Below are 17,155 nucleotides of genomic sequence, written 5' to 3' on the forward strand. Positions count from 1 at the left end.
TAGGCGAGAGCTCTGCCTGCTGAGCCACTGTGGCCCACCTCCCATTGGATATTTTTATTTCATTACACTGCCTTATTTCTTTGGCAAGGACTTCCAGTACATACTAAATGGCAGTTGTGAAAGCAGACATCGTTGTCTTGTTCTGCACCTCAAGTGAAAGATCATCTGTCTTTCAGCGTTGAGTATAAGTTATATATATATATATATATATCTTTTATTGTGTCGAGGAAGTAACTTTCTAGTCTTATTTTTCTATATGTTTTTCGTGAAATAGCATTGGATTTTGTCAAATGCATTTTCTGAAACAACTGCAATTATCATGTGGCTTTCCTCTACATTCTGTGACTGTAGCATATTACTTTGATTGATTTGCATTCATGAGATAAATCCCACTTAATCATAGTGATAATTCTTTTAATATTGCATTGGATTTGATTTCATAGTAACTTGTTGAGAATTTTGCACCCAAATTCATAAAGAGAAATTAGTCCTTAGTTTGCTTTTCTGGTTATGTTTTTATGTAGCAATGGTAGCACCATAAGGGTAATCTCATAGAATGAGTTAGGAAGAGTTCTTCCTCTTAAATTTGGAAGATTTTGAAAAATATTGGGAATAATTTTTCTTTGAATGTTTTACATAATTTATCACTGAAACTTTCTGATCGTGGGTGTTTGTGTTTAGGAGGCTTTTGATGACTGAGTCAATCATTTTACTTCTTTTATGTCTGCTGAGACGTTCTAGTTTTTCCAGGTTCAGGTTGTGAGTTTCTAGGAATTTATTCATTCTTTCTAGATTACCTAGATTATTGGCATACAACTGTTCATGGTATTCACTAATAATTCTTATTGCATCTTCAATATCAGTAGCAATATCCTCAAATTCATTTGGAATCCTAGTAATTTTCACCCTTTTTCAGTTTTTTAGTCTGGATATATGTTTGCAATTTTATAGAAATTTTCCAAAGACCAGTTTTAGTATCATTAGTTCTTGCAATTTTTTTCTATTTTCTATTTCATTCATCTCCACCACTCTAAACTTTATCATGTCCTTACTTCTACGTTCTAAGCTCAGTTTCCCCATATTATTATAGATTATTTATATGTGATCTTTCTTCTTTTTTTAATATAGGCATTATATTTATAAATTTCTCTCTGATCATGCCCATAAGTTCTGATATGCTGTGATTCCTTTTATTTGTCTCAAGATATTTCTTAACTTCCTCTGTGTTTTATATTTGACCATTTGACTGTTTATGAGTGTGTTGTTCAAATTCCACATATTTGTGTATTTTCCATTTCATTCTCCTATTGACTTCTAGTGTCATTCTGTTGTGCTCAGAGGAAATGATTTGCTTAATTTCTATCCTTTTTAATTAGTTGAGGCTTTTATTGTCAACTAATATCTGAGGTATCCTGGAGAATGATCAACATATACTTGAGAAAAGTATATATTCTTCTGTTCTTGGTGGCATGTTTTGCATATTTCTCTTGGGTCTTATTCCTTTGTAGTGTGGTTCAAATTTTCTGTTTGCTTGTTGATGGTCTATCCTCATATGAATTTAATGCACTGAAGTCACAAACTATCTATTTCTCCCTTTGGTTTGTCAATGTTTGCATCATGTATTTTTGAGCTCTGTGATTAGATTTGTATATACTTAAAATTGTCCAATTTTCTTAATGCATTGACCCATACATACATACTGCCCTTCACGGTATCTGGTAAGTGATTTTTATTTAGTCTATTTTATCTGATATTAGTATTTCCAACCATCTCTCCTCTGGTTACTATTTGCTAGAATATTTTTTACATCTACAACAGTTCTATTTCTGTTTACACCCACCACTCAAATTCCCAAAGGCCCGTCCTCCTTTCTCCCAGGGGCTGGAGTTTCTGTTAAAAACAGCTTCCTCATGTCCCTCACCTAAATACCCCACTGGCTTCCCCAAGGCCTTAGAATATGGACCAGGTTCTTTTCTGAGCCTACCAGGCTTTGAGTGAACTGGAGCTGGCTCCTCTCTGAGCAACTCATGCCACCATCCCTTTTCTTCTGCCTCCTCTACCCATGTCTGTCATGGTTCCTGGAAAACCTGGGCCTACTGCTCCATGAGGGATTTCATGCATACTCCAACTGAGCTTGAAATTCTCTCTTGAAACTTTCTCCCAATGGTCAAGCCCTTTGTCAAGTCAAAGAGTAGTAGCCTTAAAGTATTAAGGTCTAAGGCAGTGCTTCCCAGGGGACATATGGTAGTATCTGGAGATATTTTGGGTTGTCATAAATTGAAGACTGGGGCTCCTCCTGGCATCAAGTAGGTGGAGGCCAGGGAGGCTGCTCAACATCCTACAGTCCCTAGGATGGCCTGCACTGCAGAGAATGATGTGGCCCCAATAACAGTAGCACCAAGGATGAGGAAATGAGTTATAACTCCAATATATGTTCTTTGCCAGAGCTCTCCCCACCCCCAAGATGAAGTCTTGTCTTACATGCTCCCATCATATCTGGGTCTTCATTTAAAACTCCAATAGTCCAATCAGACTCTGGGCTACATGGGGAAGGGGCTTCTGTTTTACTTGTGATTATTTCCTAGTATTGATTTCACTGCATGATGATATTCACAGTCCCTTCAGTAATAATGAGGCTAGCCCAGTCTAGAATGTTTTCCAAGACATGGGGAAGCAGCACATAAATTGAATCCAAGAATTGTCTCCTGTCAATATTATAAGGCAGGGTACAAACACAAGCTTCAATGATACTTTTAAACAAAGCTTATTCTTCCTTCAAAAGCAAGTTGTATCAAAGCAAAGTCTTGCAAAATTAAAAACCAAAATGCCATTTTCCTCAGAAGTAATTATTTTCCCATTTCACAGAACAGACTTAATCTTATTTTGTTAAAAAGCTCAGTTAAAACATAATGCTGGGGGGGTGGCCTGGGGTGTGAGGGTCAGTCTTGGCCCTCATTAGTGATTGGTCCTTTGATGGTGGCTGAATAACAAGAGTTCTTAGAAGATGGTGGAAAAATTGATCAAATTCAGCCCTGTTCCAGGGAACAATTAGAGAAGGGACAGGAAGGTGATTGAGATGGCAATTCCAGGATATAAGTGACCTGGATAGTCTTCTGCACCACCTAGGTTGGCCCTGTATGCAAAAGCTTAGGAACTTAGACATAGAGATGTCTGGTTGGTGCAGATGGAAGCCCAAAGCCCTCAGGAGTTCAGGGACTAGACAATAAGCCAAACTGTGTTATTTGAACAATGCCACCCTCACCAGCACAGCTCCTGTGATCCATGACTTCACACCACACCCCACACACCTGAACTTTTTCACCCTCCCTTACTCCCAAAGTTCCAAATGCCCCGACTCCTCCAACCCCTTGTGCACATACCCGCCCCACACCCACACCCCAATTACAGCCCAACCCACCTCTCCTGCACCCCTCCCATGCACTACCTCCCCCTCCCTGCTCCCTGCAGGCTGTCACCAGGGCATAAAAGCTGTGGGTGCTTGCCTCCATACCCAGGCTGCCCCTGCCCCTAGCCCACACAGTTGTGCAGCCCCTCCACCCTCTCCAAACTCTGCACACAGATACATCAGTTTATGGTACTCCTAGGCCCATGCATGGACACAGCCTCACCACACCCCCCCAGCTCTGGGAAAGCTCTTACCTGTATAGCTGGGTCACATCTGCCTCCAGTCCTTGCAGGCATAATGTCAACCTGTGACCATAGCTTGGTGCATGTGCACAAAAAGCCCCACACCTTAGGCCAGTGTACCCAAGGGCCACACTCCCCAGACCCCTGTACCCACAGCCACATCCTCCTCCACTGTTGTGTACCCATGTACACAGGCACCAGTGTAGCATCTCCAAACTTTACCTATATGTGCATTTCAATACATCATTGCACTGTTGTGCTCCACCTGTGCCTGACATCTTGCTGCACATCCATTTCAAATGTAAGGCTTTAGACCACTGAATAAAATTAACTTCCAAAGTAAATCAATCAAGATACTTACATGTAGTGAAAACAACAGAAGATCAGTAAACATATCACAATACAGACGGATATAGCACAGCCTAATGACCAAATTAAAACACCAGAGGAGACACAGATGTTGGAACATTGAATTGAAGATGTTCATAGAACTCTACTAAATAAAATAAAAGGGATAACTAATGACATAAAGGAGATAAAGAAGACATTGAAAGAGCATAAAGAGAAATTTGAAAGAATAAATTGAAACAATAGCAGATATGACAGAGATTAAGGATGCTGTAGACCAAATAAAAAACATTCTAGGGACATACAACAGCAGATTTGAAGAGGTGGAAGACAGAATAAGTGAACCAGAGAACAGGACAACTGATTTCTAACACTCAAATGGTGCAAAGATGGAAAAATTTGAATTGAATCTCAGGGAAATAATGGAAAAAACAAAACGTGCAAATAAGCGGATGATTGGTGTCCCAGAAGGAGAAAAGAATAATAAAGGGTTAAGAAGATTAATGGAGGATATAATGGGGGAAATTGTCTAGCCCTTATAAAATAATTTAAAGCCCTTATAAATATGCAAGTCAAAGATGCTCAATGAACTTCATATAGAACAAATACAAATAGGCCTACCCCAAGACACATGCTAATCAGTCTGTCAACTGTTGATGAGAAACAGAAAATCCTGAAGGCAGCAAGAGAAAAACAATCTACTTGCATGTGGTTACATATAAGGGTAACCACATAAGACTGAGTTCAGAATACTCAACTGGCACTATGGAAGTGAGAAGGCAGTGTTATGATATATTTAAGAACTTGAAAGAGAAACAGTTCCAGCCAAGAATTCTGTACCCAGCCAAATTGTTCTTCAAAAGTGAGGGAGAGAATAAATTTTCACAGACAAACAAATCCAGAAAGAGTTTGTCATCAAGAGACCAGCCCTACAAGAAATTCTAAAGGGATTTCTGCTTGTTGAAAAAAAAGACAGGAGAGGGAGGTCTGGAAGATGGCACAGAGCTGAAGAGTATGAGTAAGGATAACTTAAAGGATAAAAAGAGGAAGGAGGAAAAGAGTATATAGATCTGACAAATAAAATCCAAATGATAAGATGGTGGAGTCAAGATATGCATTGTCAGTAATAACTTCGAATGTTAACAGACTAAATTTACCAATTAAAATATGCAGATTGGAAGAATGGATTAAAATATATTATCTAGCTATATGCTGCTAAGAAGATACTCATTTTAGACAAAAGTATACAAATTGATTGAAAGTGAAAGGATAAAAAAGATGTTCTACTCAAGTTATAACCAAAAGAAGGCAGGGGAAGCTATACTAATATCAGACAAAATAGAGTTTAAATGTTAAGACATCATAAGAAACAAAGAAGCACATCATATGCTAATTAAAGGGTCAAATAACCAAGAAGATATAGAAATCCTAAATGTTTATGCACCCGATGAGGGAGCTCCAAAATACATACGACAGACATTAGTAAAACTGAAAGGATAGATGTTTCAACAACAATAGTAGGAGACTTCAACACATCATTCTCCTCTATAGATAGAACAACCAGACAGAGAAGCAAGGAAATAAAGAAGTTAAACAACTTCATAAATGAATTAGATCTAACAGAAAGAATAAGTTGTTACACCTCAAAACACAAAAATATACATTCTTCTCTAGTGCTCATGGAACATTATCCAAAAGAAATCATATGCTGGGGCACAAAACAAGTCTTTATAAATTTAAAAATACTGAAATTATTCAAATCACTTTCTCTGATCACAATGGAATGAAGCTGGATATCAATAGCAAACAAAGAATGAGAAATTTCACAAATATGTGGAGATTAAATAGCACACCCTTAAACAGTCAATGGATCAAAGGAGAAATTGCTAGAGAAATCAATAGCTATTTGGAGGTTAATGAAAATGAGAATACAACTTCTCAGAACTTATGAGATGCAATAAAGGCTGTGCTGAAAGGGGAATTTATTGCTTTAACTGCCTATATTGAAAAACAAGACAGAGCAAAAATCGAGGATTTAATTGTACAGCTGGAGGAACTTTAGAAAGAACAGCAAACTAATTTTGAAGCAAATAGAAGAAGAGAAATAACAAAGATTAAAGCAGAGTTAATGAATAGGAGAAGAAAAAATAGAAAGAATCAATAAAAGTAAAAGTTGGTTCTTTGAGAAAAATCAGTAAAATTGACGAGCCACTAGGAAGTCAGATAAAGACAAAAATAAAGAGTCTGCAATAAACAAAATCAAAAATGAAAAGTGGTGCATTATCACAGACCCTGGAGAAATAGAAGAAATCATAAAATAGTGCTATGAACAGCTACATGCCCACAAAGTAGGCAACTTAGATGAATTGGACAAATTCCTGAAACACAGAAACAAGCTACACTGACTCAGCAAGAAATAGAAGATCTCAACAAACCAATCACAGCTAAATTGTGTGGGAGCCAAGGTTTAAAACAAGACCTGGAGAATTTCTTGGGAGCAGCAGACATCAGGGAGTCGGCAGGAAACTGAGGAGATTGTCATTTGCTTTGTTTGCAACAGTCTGTGAGGAAGAGAATGTTCGTTTACTCCAAATGGTTACATTAAGTAGGAAGAAAGTTAAGCACTTTGTTTCCTCAGGAAATGCAGGCATGCCTTTTGTTACCCTGCAGTATATAGGCAGGATCTGGTTCAGAATAAAGTTGTCTGTTGTCTGCTATATTTTATGGCTGATCTTCAGACCCCCTGATCCCATCTGCCTCTTTCTTTCTTTCTCGTCATTCCTTAACATCCTTTGAGCTCTATTTCATAGGAAGCAACAAAATAGATTCAATCAGTCATCAGAAATATTCCTACTAAGAAAATCCCAAGGTCAAATGTCTTCACAGGGAAATTTTATCAAATATTCCAGAAAGAACCAGCACCAATCAGGCTCAAACTTTTCTCAAAAATTGAGGAAAAAGGAATACGACCTAACTCGTATTTTGAAGCTAATGTCATTTTAATACCAAAACAGAATAAAGATGCTATGAGAAAGAAAAACTACAGGCCAATCTCCCTAATGAACATAGATGCAAAAATTTCAACTAAATAGTAACAAATCAAATCCAACAATACATTAAAAGAATGATACACTGTGACCAAGAATAGTTTATACCAGGAATGCAAGAATGGCTCAACACAAAGAAATCAATTAATGTAATGCCAATAAATACTATTATATTAATAAATATATTAATATCAATATGTATTTATTTAATAATCATATCCATTGATATTTTAATTATATTAAATATTATATTTAATAAATATATTTAATAATATTTGATAACATTAATGTCGATATTAATAAATATGATATTAATAATTCAAAAGTGAAAAATCATATGATCATCTTGATTGATGTTGAAAAAGCATTTGACAAAATTCAACATCCTTTCCTGATAAAAATACTTCAAAATATAGAAATCAAAGGTAACTTATTCAATGTGATAAAGGGCATATATGAAAAACTGACAGTCAGAATGTTTCTCAATGGAGAGAGACTGAGAGCTTTCCCCCTAAGATCAGGAATGAGACGAGGATGTTCACTGTCACCACCATTATTAAACATTGTATTAGAAATTCTAGCTAGAGCAATCCAGCAGGACAAAGAAATAAAAAGCACCCAAGTTGGAAAGGAAGAAGTAAAACTCTCATTATATGCAGATGATATGATACTATACTTGGAATATCCTGAGAAATCTCCAGGAAAGTTACTTGAGCTAATAAACAAATTTCAGAAAGGTGGCAGGATATCAGATTAATGGGAAAAAATCACTATTGTTTCTATACACAAGCAATGACCTAACTGAGGTGTCAGTTAAGTAAAAAAATCCATTCTAAAAACAACTAAAGGATCAATTACTTAAGAAGGAACTTAACTAGTGTAAACAACTTGTACACAGAAAACTACATAACATTACTAAAAGGAATCAAAGAAGATCTAAATAGGTGGAAAGACATTCCCTGCCCATGGATAGGAATGTTAAATATAGTTAAGATGTCAAGTCTATCCAAATTAATCTACAGATTCAACACAGTACCAATCAAAATTCCAACAACCTACTTTGAAGACTTGGAAACACAAGTTACCGAATTTATCTGGAAGGGAAAAAGATCCCAAATAGCTAAAAGCATTGTAAAAAAGAAGAACCAAGTGGAAGAATCAACACTTCCTGACTTTAAATCTTATTATAAAGCCAAAGTGGTCAAAACAGCATGGTACTGGCACAAAGATAAAAACATTGACCAATGGAATCAAAATCATGAATTGAATCATGGTAAGGAAGGTGAAATGTAGTTAAGATATCGATTCTGCCCAAATTGATCTACAGATTAACATGATACAAATAAAACTCCAACAATCTATTTTGAATATATGGAAAAAATTATAGTTATAAAATTGATTTAGAAGGGAAAGAGTCCTGCCATAATAGCTAAAAATATCTTAAAATAAAATAAAATGAGAGGAAAAAGATTTATTGATTTTAAAGCCTATTATAAAGCCACAGTGGTCAAAACTGACCCAAAGAAAGAAGTATTGACCAATGGAATTGAATTGAGGGTGCAGAAATAGACCACCAAATCTGTGGTCAGCTGATTTTTGAAAAGGCCCCCAAATCCACTGAACTGACAAAATAGTCTTTTCAATAAATGGGCATGGAAGAACTGGATATCAATAGTCAAAAAATAAAAGAGGACCCTCACCTTTCACCCTATACAAAAATTAACTCAAAATGGATCAAATACAAAAATAGCACCATAAAGCTTCTACAAGAAAACATAGGGAAACATCTTCAAGACCTAGTCATAAGAGGTAGCTTCCTAAACTTTATACTTAAAGCACAAGCAACAAAACAAAAGTAGATACATAAGAATTCCTCAAAAGCAAATGCTGCTGCAATTCAAATGACTTTGTCTAAAAGATGAAGAGCAACCAACTCAATCGGAGAAAATATTTGGAAATCACACATCAGACAAAGGTTTGTTATCCTGTATACATAAAGAAATCATACAACTCAACAACAAAAGAACAAGCAAGTCAGTTATAAAATGGGTTAATGATATGAATAGGCATTTTTCCGAAGAGCAAATACAGATGGGTCAAAAGCACATGAAGAGATGATCATTTTCCATAAGAAAAATGCAGATCAAGACTACAATGACATACCACCTCACACCTATAAGAATGGCTGCTATTAAATAAATAGGATATCATAAATGTTGTACAGGATGTGGAGAAATTGGGACAAACATGCACTGCTGGTGGAACCATATAATGGAACAGCCACTATGGAAGAGAGTTTGGCAGTTCATTAGGAAACTAAATATAGAGTTGCCCTGTGACGCATCAATAACACTATTTGGTATATACCCAGAGAAGCTGCAATCAGTAACACAAACAATGTCCATAGCAACATTGTTCACAATCGCCACAAGATGGAAGCATTCCAAATGCTCAACAGCAGACCAGTGGATTAACAAAATGTGGTGTATACATGCATACATTATACAGCAGTAAGACTAAATGATGCTCTGAAGAATGACAAGATGGATGAACCTTGAGGACATAATGCTGAGTGAAATAAGCAAGACACAAAAGGATAGATACTGTATGTCTCCACTTTTATGAACATGGTAAAGGTAAAATCAAAGGTTTATAGTACAAAATAAGGACTTAAAGATACATAGAAGCTAAGGATGAGAGAACAGTAAGCTGATGAGGTTAAACCCAAATGAAAGGGATTAGATAGAAGTGAAGGTGGTTCTCCAGTGGGTTTAGAAGTAATACTGCCATATTGAAGATGAACAAGATTGAAAGGGGTTGTATAGACCTACATGTATCTCTTAACACTAGAAATATAAATAAGTTCTTGCAAGAACTACCTCAAAGGTATGATTTGTTTACAAAGAGTGTTTAAGTCCAAGGTACGGGGGGGGAACTACAATTGCATTCTATAGGCCATATTTAATAGGATAACATCAGCAGTACCCAAGCAACAGCAGAGGTAAGTAATGAGGGAAGGACAAGAGTTAAAGAGATATTTAGGTTTCCTATTTGGTGAGGTTGTGTTTATTGGTTATCTTTCTCTTGGGACCAATGAAATTTTATAAAATTAAGACAGTTGATGGACTGTGAACTTTGAGCATTATACATGATGCCCTATGAATGCAGGTGGCTGAAGAATTTCCTGACTGAGAAGTAGATTGGCAAACAATGGTGTATACATATGATCACATATTGTGCTGCTACAAAAGAATGAGATTGTGATGCATGCATTGATGTGAATGAATCCATTCGATATTTGGTGAGATAAAATAAGCTAGAAACAAAAGAAAATTTATTGTATGGTCTCTCCTTTAGACCATGCTTATAAGAAAACAAAGGTCTAGATTGTAAGCTCTTATATAGCAGACACATTTTGCCCAGATGGTAATTATTGTTTCTGGATTTTGAGAAGATGTTTTCTATATGTATAACCTGGTATTTAGAGATAAGAATGAAGCTGATCTGGTCAGAATTAAGGTAATACAGAAGATGGGGTAAGTAAGACACTGTCTTATTTTAGAACTGCACCTAATGTTTGAGGCCAATGGAAGAAAGTTTTATTTTGTCCGGAATCTGAATTTTCTGTAGCACATAATCTAATTCAACCTGTCTGGGTAGATCATTTGGACAATACAAACACAGAGAGCCCAGGATAACAATGAGGGCCTTTTAACCTGTAGAGTTCAATGTAATACCTAGACACATGCTAGAATATAGTGAGCAGATAATCAAAAGGTATTGGCAAAGTCCCTCGAGGGATGGGAGAAAAAGTATGGAATTATTAAAGTTGACCATCAGGTAATCCCTGATACTGTGTCAAACAGTAGGACACCCAAATCAATAGGTCTTTGATCTTGAGGCTTACTCTTGTGAAGCTTATGTACGTAGTGGAGAAGCTTAGCCTACCTAGAGGTATGCCTATGAGACACTTCTGGAGGACCTCTGTTGTTGTGCAAATGTGGCCATATGCTCAAATTTCAACTCTGTAAGTGGAATCATTGCATAAGAACATGGGACATGACATCCAGAGGTGAAAGTCTCCCTGATGGATTGGAAGCTGACTCTCAGAGATGAGTCCTGCCCTGGCATTGTGGGATCAACAATTCCATCCAGATCAAAATGGGATAGGAAGTGCAACAAATAATGTATCAGTGGCTGAGAGAGTTCAAATAGAGTCAAGGGTCTACTCTGTAGGTCACGCTTACACAAGCTTCAATTAGACATTGCTGCCTATCATAATTTGCCCAAACCCCAACTCAAACCACTCCAGCCAAACCTAAAGAACATCTAGGACAATATATAAGATACTATAAGGGTTGCACACAGGGCAGTGCAATGGTGGCTCAGTGGCAGAATTCTCACCTGTCATGCCAGAGACCCAGGTTCAATTCCCTGTGCCTGTCTAGCAAAAAAAAAGTCAAAGTTTCCATGCAACTTTGGTAATTTTCCAACATTCCAGAAAGCTACAACTTCCAGATGGGTCCCTGGACCAGATACATCCTGAAACCAAAAGATCACAGCCTCTCCAGAACATCACGTAGTTTCATCTCCCCAACCCCATATTATTAAGAAACCCTTCTAACACGAAAAACTAGAATGGCCACAGCCCAAAGACCCCTAAAGAGTGGGATAGAAAGATCAAAGATGATGTTGGAGTTTTGCATATTGTGAATTGTTGAGTGTATGTGTTGGGAATGTTTGCATTTCTTGTAATTTTTTTAATTAATAAAAATTTTAAAAATAAAAAGATAGATAGGATTTAACAAATGAATATGATTGCTGAATCATTAAATTGATATTTCTTTTAGTCTCCAGTATCTTGCACCAGCTAGAAGTAAAGACCTAAAATCAAGGAACTGTAACCCATACCAAACTGTGAAATAAGTTCTGCAACTCATTGTTATGCTATGCTTTGAAATGCATTGCTTTTTCACATGTGTTATCTTTCACAAAAAAAGAAGAGGAAACAAATCCGTTATGATGATTAAAAAATATTTACTCCCTCTAACTTCCTATATCCTGGAGCAGCTAGGAGGACAAATGTGAAACGATTATATGGTAGCCCATGACAAACATTGGAATCCGTCCTGTAACTACTTGTTGAAGATTGTTCTGAAAATTATTGGGTTTTTTTTTGCTTTGTATATATGTTATATTATACAATAAAAAAGTTTAAAGAACAATACAAAAGTAAAAGAAACAGTTATAATTAAGAATTTTAAAGAATTCTAAGAGAATACGTATGATCTGAGTGTTCGATGTTAGAAACAGTTATTCAGGAGAGTCATTGTATTCTGTTATGTTGCAGAAACTCATTATGATCACTATGCTAGAAATTCTTTAGTATTTCATAATATTTAAACAGCTGATAGTTAAAAAATGGTTTTTGTGTTGAAACAGAACAGATTATAGGTGAGCACTTTCCATAATATATCTCTTGGCACTTCCATATAGCCCCTGGGGCCAAAATCAGCTCTGGTTGTGAGACTGAAAACTGGAAACATCTTTAGAGTTCCCAACAGTGTCCCAGCCCATACTCGGGTCATAACTTTAGTCAGATACTTAAAATTTTGAATCCTACTGATTTATACAAATGTAGAATTGGCTCCACAAGACTACTACTCTTCTAGAATTTATTTTGTAAGTATTCAATGAGAAAAATCCCTACAAATATGCTAAGCTCAATTATGTTGCAGAAAGACATCAAATAAAACGTTTAATAAGCTGACATTTTAAATAAAGAATCAGCATTATCACCAAAATGTGTTACAGCCATGACTATTTCTAATTGATTGGAAAAAAGACAAACTTTGTCAAGCGGTGCACTGCTTATTGTTCATATCCAAAGATCCCAGATTTCCATTTGATTTAAAAGGAGAAGAACAATGTTTCAGAGAGAACAGAGGCCATATCCTTAACCCAAGTCAATGCTTTCTTGGAGACCCGAAGTAATAGTGAGGAGGATTCATAGTCATGGACATGGGGAAAACTTTAATTCAGAGGATAGGAAAGGTGCCAGAAAGTTAGATTTATGCAAGGGAGTAGGATCCACAAATTGCAAAAGAGATAAACCTGGCTTCACCTGATGCAGCCTGTTCTCTTTGGAACAGAGCATGAGAGGGAATCATTTCCTGTGTCTTCTGACCAGTGTCCCAAAGGGGAGTGATATAAGAGAGAAATATGCTAATTAGGGATAGAGGGAATTGTGAGAATAAGCATCTAAAGAAAACCTGTAAATAACACCTCGGTTCTTCTCCCTCCTTATATGCAATGGGACATTATCTTTGGGTTTCTAAATCTGGCTGGGGGATGGATACCTGACTCCTTTCTACTAAGTGGCTTGGGGGCAAAATTTCAGTCTCCATTACCAACAACCCAGAAAGGATTTCAGACTTTCACAGGGAGGTGATCTTCTCAGAGATACCATCCAAGTGACCTGTAAAGTAAGGTAAAGTCTGTAAGAAAGTGTCAGAGATAATGGATGCCAAAAACTTTTATCTGAGGTCATCAGAGATGCATGCAGCACACTCCAGAGCTGAGACATCACCTGACTTGCTGTCTCCTTATGTAAATAAGTTAACATATTTACATGCAGTGTACTTAAATTTATTTCTATATAATGCACAGATATTCAGAAACATCTGGGAAAACGGGGATAAAGAAAGCCAATATATTCTCTGCTTCCTTAGATTTTACAATACACTGTAAAAGTCAGAGTACATTGAAATAAGAAGTGCAAGTGAGGTATTGTTCCAGGAATACAGCAGAAGAAGAAATATATTTCAGAGTAATAGATAGTGCTGGCATGTGTGTGTAGTTAGAGAATTATTTGGAAGCGTTTTGCTTATTATATGAGGTAAAGAACCAGGAATGAAGTGTCCCCACTTGATTGTCAAAAACCAAATCAAAACATAAAAGGCAGAAATTAGCTTCCTGAATTAATAATAGAAATTAAAGCCTGTCCACTAGACCAGCAATGTTTGTTTGTATAAAAATTAGTAATGTTGTTTATCTCTTTCTTCCTATCTATATCTGTCACATGGAACCAGAAAACAAAACCCAAGTTTCATTATTCCTTCTTCTAGGGTTTTCAGAGGCACCAGAATTGCAGACCTTCCTCTTTGGGCTCTTCTTGTCTGTGTACCTGGTCACCATCATGGGGAATCTGCTCATCGTCCTGGCCACCAAAACCAACTCCTATCTCCACACGCCCATGTACTTCTTCCTCTACACCCTGTCCTTTGCTGATGTCTGTTTTATCTCCACCACCATCCCAAAGATGCTAGTGAATATTCAGACACAGAGAAAAGTTATCTCCTACGGAGTCTGCATCACACAGATGTCCCTTTTCTTATCTTTTGCGGGGTTGGAGGACTTCCTCCTTTCTGTGATGGCCTATGACCGGTTTATGGCCATCTGTCACCCCCTGCACTACATGGTCAACATGAATCCCCAGCTCTGTGTCCTGTTGCTTCTGGGCTCCTGGATCATGGTTACCTTGAATTCCTTGTTGCAAAACTCAGTGGTGTTGCAGCTCTCATTCTGTGCACCCTTGGAAATCTCCCACTTTTTCTGTGAACTTAATCAGATGGTCCAACTTGCCTGTTCAGACACCATTATCAATGACATAGTGAGGTAATTTGCAACTGGGCTCCTGGGTGGAGTTCCACTCACTGGGATGCTTTTGTCATACTCTAAGATTGTTTCCTCCATGTAGGCAATCTCATCAGCTCAGGGGAAGTATAAAGAATTTTCCACCTGTGTTTCTCACCTCTCAGTGGTCTTCTTATTTTATTGTACATGTCTTGGGGTGTATTTTTTTCTGCTGGTACACATGATACATACTCAAATGCACCAGCCTCAGTGATGTACACTGTGGTCACCCTATGCTGAACCCCTTTATCTACAGTCTGAAGAATAAAGATATAATAAGGGATCTGAAAATATTCTTTGGAAGTAATATTTGTGCTGAACAAGTTTTGAATTTAATAAAGCAGCAACATCATTGTGCTTGAGGAGGTTCCTATAATTTCAGTCTCATAAAGAGATCTAGCAGTTATGATACCTTGAACCAAATATGAAATTAAGAAATGTCTGTTTCTATTTGTTTCAAAGTGTTTCCTGTGTTTAATCTTAATCTACCTCATGTATTAAGCTTTCTCTTTATCTTACATATTAAGAGTTATTCCTATTGTCCACTTTCCCATATTTTCTCAATCTTGGAAGAGAAAGAACTTGTAAATTAAAAGTAGCACAAAAACACAAATTTAAAGAATATCTTATTCTCAATTGATATTTATAATCACGAGTTTTTGTTCATTTTACTGAGTGTTGGGAAATTTTACTACTCTCGTGGAAAAAAGTCCCCATGTTATCTCAGTTTATAAAAGTTTAATACAACGGACACTGCAGATTTTCATTCTTGTGCCTGTTATTTAATTATCTATCCTTACTTTAAAAAATCTTTCTACTACTGCAGACTTTCATATACTGGTCCTTTTTATAGCAGATTATCAGATTTTACCTTTATTATTATGACCCTGTTATCTTCTTCAGAACATTGTCATTTCTACTTATCATGGGTGGTTTCTGCATTGGGTGCTATAGAAAAAGTTGTCTGTTCAATATATGTCCTTCAAGTAGAGTTCAGACGGAAACAAAATTAAAAATATATGATAAGATGTGGTCATCCCATCACAAATGATCTTAAATTTGTTAAGAAAAATGTTGAACTGTGCACTGCTTTACTAAAGAATGATTTATTGTTCATGATGTGGGTGTCTTCATTGAATTATGGAATCATGGTGCACATATATAAAGGTTTATATTCATTGGCATGCACGACTGTGTTTTGTGTTCTATGTTCTTCATTTGCTCATTTTCCCACTTCTGCTTGACAACTTCCAGTAGTGACTACAAATGTGATTCTATCTATTCATTTAAACAAATTGTCTGCTCTTTTTGTAGGTATCATAAAAACACAAAAGATCAGAGGAATTAACAGCTTTGTATTTCATCTATCTCCCTTGTATTTTACTTATCATCAAAATGTTCTTATATGCTCATGGTCAAAGGATCACTGGTGCAAGGGTTCAGATTCCAACCCACAAAATCCCTCTGGAAATTGAGGGTTCAGATTCAGGGTCACTTTGTATACCTGAAAAACATGCATACCCTTCCAAACTCTCCTTGTCTGAAAGGGAACCTTACCTGAAGCAAAGGTAAGGTTATAGATACAATTATCTGAAGCAAAATTTAATAATTGGTGATCATCAACACTGTCTTCAAATATCTGAAATAATGTAAATAATCAGAAGCAGTAGTCTCCTCTCAGCACCATTATATCTGTTAGTGTTGACTATTGTGTCATAAGAAGACATCCCAAATATAAATGGCTTAAGATGCTGATTTTATGACTTTATGGGAGTCTATGTTATCTAGCGCTTTTGATGTCTTCTGCTTCCTCAAGAACCTTTGGTAACTTTATTTATTGGGGCTGCATTGATCTTCTTGGTTAGGCTTTCTCACTAGTACTGTCTACATTGCCTGATGGTTGGGCTATTGTGACTTTAATTGGGTCAACTGACCTCTCCTTAACATCATTCAGCAGGCTAGTTTGGAATTTCTCTCCTGGCTGAGGCAGGATTCCATGATTGATCATCATAAACAAACCAACGCCTCCTGAGGAACATGATCAATTCAGCCATACTCTATTGGGCAAAGCAAAAAATATCAACAATCCATCCCTTATTCAATGGTGGCTAAGTAAGCCCCATTTTTTATTAGTGGTGCTTCATTTTCATATTGCAAAATGTATGGATGCAAAGAAAGTTGGAAGACTGGTGTCAACTTAGCAAACAGTCTGCTACAGATAAACATTTCAACACAATAAATTGTGTTGTGATATTTCAAGATGTAAGCCTTAAAGCATGACTTTTCCATTTTTTGTATCAACAATTGAATGGGTTACTTGGAAGAGAAGTTGAATGTTAATATACAGGATTAATAAGAACCTATTCGAATTCTTCTCTAGAGCCCCAAGTTTCTCCTGGATGCAAATATTCTCTACC

General features: G+C 36.6%; 1 pseudogene; it reads left to right on the forward strand.

The window, feature by feature from the left end:
* Positions 1-14,124: 14,124 nt before the first annotated feature.
* On the forward strand, positions 14,125-15,100 carry LOC143672763 (olfactory receptor 7A10-like; annotated as a pseudogene).
* Positions 15,101-17,155: the final 2,055 nt, after the last annotated feature.

This window comes from Tamandua tetradactyla (assembly GCF_023851605.1).
Source record: "Tamandua tetradactyla isolate mTamTet1 chromosome 15 unlocalized genomic scaffold, mTamTet1.pri SUPER_15_unloc_1, whole genome shotgun sequence".
In the NCBI taxonomy this organism is placed as follows: domain Eukaryota; kingdom Metazoa; phylum Chordata; class Mammalia; order Pilosa; family Myrmecophagidae; genus Tamandua; species Tamandua tetradactyla.